At 43.1% G+C, this 4,217-nt stretch overlaps 1 non-coding gene across 1 annotated transcript; it reads left to right on the forward strand.

Moving 5' to 3' along the window:
• The first annotated feature begins 499 nt into the window (after positions 1-499).
• LOC119931937 lies at positions 500-637 on the forward strand. The gene has a single exon (XR_005452234.1). It is a non-coding gene; the product is annotated as a small nucleolar RNA SNORA7 (small nucleolar RNA).
• Positions 638-4,217: the final 3,580 nt, after the last annotated feature.

Genomic DNA, 4,217 nt, shown 5'->3' on the forward strand with positions numbered 1-4,217 from the left:
AACTTCTAAATTAATCACTTTTATGTTTATTGAACACGGTTAAGTTGCTTGCTAGTTACCGTATGATAGTTTTTCTCACTTATCCAAAACTTCAGGGAAAATCGGATTAGTCAGATGCTCAAATAAAATAAAATGATCCAATCTGTTTGGCATAAATCTTGGTGTAACTTTCCCCTCTGTGAATCTCCATGCCCAGGGGCAATTGGGAATATGTTTACAGGGGCCTCTTCCTCTTCTTCAGGGGTAAGTTTTTCAAATATTCCATTACAGTTGTAGTTACAATTTAGGAGACCCAAATACCAAAAGATCAATCTTAGCAATTGAAAATATTCACTATGTGCAGGTCAGCTCTTAAGGATGCAGTTGCACTAACCAAAAGCAGATTGCAGTCCAGCACTAAGAAACTGTAGAAAGCCTTGATTCTAGGTAGTTGTCCTATTTGACCTTTTCATTCAGCTCAAACTGTTGCCACTGAATCCCCTTCATGTCATTATAATTGACCCTCTCGGGGTCACACCTGGAGAGTTTCCAGTACTCTACCGGTCTCGGCTATAGGAGGGAGAGTCAAGCAGAGGCCTACCCATTCCATTCCTAGCTTGGGCAGTGGCTAGTGAGTGGAAGGCAATCTGCTACAAGTCAAAACTCACCCGTGCTGGGCAGCAGCGGCATGGGAGAGACTGGAGGGCGGAGACTCAAGTTTACCACATGGAAGAAGGCAATGGTAATAATAACGATGGCATTTATTAAGCGCTTACTATGTGCAAAGCACTGTTCTAAGCGCTGGGGAGGTTACAAGGTGATCGGGTTGTCCCAAAGGGGGCTCACAGTCTTCATCCTCATTTTACAGATGAGGTAACTGAGGTACAGAGAAGTTAAGCGACTTGCCCAAAGTCACACAACTGACAATTGGCAGAGCTGGGATCACTTCCGTATTTTTTTCAAGAAAACTCTATGAATCCACTACCAGAATGATTGCAGATGGAGGTGGGGCATTCTAGGAAAGATGGGAAACAGCATGGCTCAGTGGAAAGAGCCCGGGCTTTGGAGTCGGAGGTCATGGGTTCAAATCCCAGTTCTGCCAGTTGTCAGCTGTGTGACTTTGGGCAAGTCACTTAACTTCTCTGTGCCTCAGTTTCCTCATCTGTAAAAATGGGGATTAAGACTGTGAGCCCCCCGTGGGACAACGTGATCACCTTGTAATCTCCCCAGTGCTTAGAACTGTGCTTTGCACATAGTAAGCACTTAATATATGCTATTATTATTATTATTATTATGTGTCCATGGAGTCGTTATGGGTCAGAGATGACTCGATAGTATAAGACAAGATATTAAAGCGGAGCATTTCCATTCCCTCTTCTTTCCAAACTGTTTACAATTACTAATTTGGTGTGGAATATGATGTATGAAAACACAAGATACCAAATGAATCTTCAGGAAGAGCACGCTGTATATTAACAATAATTGTAGTATTTGTTACCTGGATTACATTTCCATTCAATTCATTCAGTTGGATCATTCAATAGTATTTGTTGAGCATTTACTGTGTGCAGAGCACTGTACTAAGCTCTTGGGAAACCATGATATAACAATGCACAAACACATTCTCTGTCCATAACATCAAGCACCATGGAAAATACAAGATTATCAGGCTGGACATAGTCAGACAAGGGGCTCACAGTCAAAAATGGAGGGTGGAAGAGGTATTTCATCCTCATTTCATTGCTTGAAACAGAAGCAGTGTGGCTTAGTGGCAAGAGCCCGGGCTTGGGAGCCAAAGGCCGAGGGTTCTAATACCGCTCTGCCACTTGTCAACTGGGTGATTTGGGGCAAATCACTTCTCTGGGTCTCAGTTACCTCATCTGCAAAATGGGGATTAAGACTATGAGCCCCATGTGGGACAACCTGATCGCCTTGTAACCTCCCCAACGATTATAACAGTGCTTTGCACATAGTAAGCACTTAATAAATGCCATTATTATTATTATTACGGAGACTGTGGCTCTGAGAGGGTTAATTGGTTCAGTGAAGAGGACAACGGATGAGTTGCCCCAACATGATATATCTTGTGTCTTGGAACAATTTCTCATCGGCCTTCCCCCAACTCCCGGCATTTCTTCGGGCAGGATTCCCTGCCCAGTTACAGCCCTTCCTCATCTCCCCAGGTCCAGTTAGATCTTGCTTATATGCAATGAAGTGTGTAGGACATTGTCTACACACCACGTCCACCAAATGGAAACCTTGACAAGCTAAAGTACCATCATTATACAGTCAGTGAAACTGAAGTTATAAATCTCACTTCATTCCCATTTGGAAGAAGGATCTTCAATTAAGCAAAAATTGATTTTCTAATGATTTTTTTTTCTGCTTGTGATTGGTGGACTGTTTGAAACCACTCCAGTCCGACAGTGTACAGGGAGAACAATTAAATACACGTCTTGGTTGACAGCAGGGCTGTTTTTAAGTAAGTGAATGCAATTTAGCCTTTTCAATTTTGGCAAGAACAGAATTGTGTAACCACCGGAGGAGGGAAAATGGCCCAATTGTTAACTGCTGAAAGTGCAGGACCACTGGGTGGGAATAGCAAGGAGCTCTCACTGGGCCTCTGAGGGTCTTGGATATTGGGGTGGCATCTGGGGTTTCTGATTCTCAGCCCCAAAACATGTCTTGGGGATCAAAGCCAGCAGGGGCTGAGTCAGGTCACGTCAGGCATTGTCCATCTGCTGAGCCCTCAATCGATCGCTGGTATTATTTGAGGGCTTACTATGAAGAAGAGCTGTACTAAACACTTTGGAGAGTACAATGAAATACAGTTTGTAAACACATTCCCTGCCCTCAGCGATCAAATCCCCACAATGGCACCAGGTATCGGGAATGATGGCAGAGGAAGAACCAGTCATGGTCCCTTCCTTCGTGGGGAACAGGGATGTGGAAGGGCAAATTGGAACAGGCAACATAAAACATAAGTGATAGAAACAGAAAGACAGATTTGAAATAAACCCGAGAACCTTAAAAAGTTGTTCTGTCTTGAATCTGTAGAGAGGTTTAGATTTTTTCTAAAGCCCTTTTTACATGGATTGATTATTTATTTTGTTCTGTTCTCACAATAATAACAATTTTCCCATGAGGCAGTAGTTATTATTCCCATTTTACAGAAAAAAAAACCTGAGGCACAGTTTAAATCACTTGTCCCAGGCCACATAGCAGGCCAGTGGGAGAGCTGGGATTTGAATCCAGGTGTCTTGACTCTCAGTCCTATACTCTTTCCACTAGGCCAGGTAATTTCCCAAGATATTTAAAACAAATGGGTCCCATTACAGTTGGAGTGTTTAGAGTTGGGGGGTAGTTCATTATTGTGTTAATAATAATAATAATAGTAATAAGAATAACTGTGGTATTTATTTAGCACTTACTATGTGCCAGGCACTGTATTAAGCCCTGGCATAGACACAAGGTAATTGAGTTGGACACAGTCCCTGTCTCACATGGGGCTCACAGTCTTAATCCCCATTTTACAGATGAGGTAACTGAGGCACATAGAAGTGAAATGATTTGCCCATGGTCACACAGTGGAGCCGAGATTCCCAGACCTGTGCTCTATCCACTATGCCATACTGCTTCTCAAAATGAGACCGTATGGTCCCCTGGGCTAAATCGTTGACCTGGGTTAGTATGGTTTCATTCCTGGTAAGGCCTCGGGGTAAATTTTGCTTTCTCAGTTAGCTTTTATTTCCTCATCCATAATCTGTGGCCTGGTTTCTTTGAACTGCTTGGCCTCATAAAGGAATATGGCCCTTGTCTCATTTTTCATACACTAATTTGCTGGTTTAAGAAATTTACCTGGTTTCTCATTTATTAGAAAAAGATCTAATGCCTGTAGACACCCTGCTGATGGTGGGAAGAGCAAAAATGAATTCATCATCCTTGCTTATTCCCTTTACATCCAGGAGTGCTGAGACTAAGATCCATCATCATCATCAACTGCATTTATCAAGCATGCATTCTTAGTACTCTCTACTGAGAGCATACGGTGAGCAGAGCACTGACCCTGGGCACCTACTGTGAGCAGAGCACTGTAACTGAGCACGTACCATAAGCAGAGCACTGTGCCTGAAAGCCTACCATGAGCTAAACCCTGTAACGGAGCACATTTTCTGAGCAGAGCACTGTCACTGAGCATCTCCTATAAGGAGATCACTGTACCTGAGGACCTACCTAGA

The sequence above is a fragment of the Tachyglossus aculeatus genome, chromosome 8 (assembly GCF_015852505.1).
Source record: "Tachyglossus aculeatus isolate mTacAcu1 chromosome 8, mTacAcu1.pri, whole genome shotgun sequence".
NCBI lineage: Eukaryota > Metazoa > Chordata > Mammalia > Monotremata > Tachyglossidae > Tachyglossus > Tachyglossus aculeatus.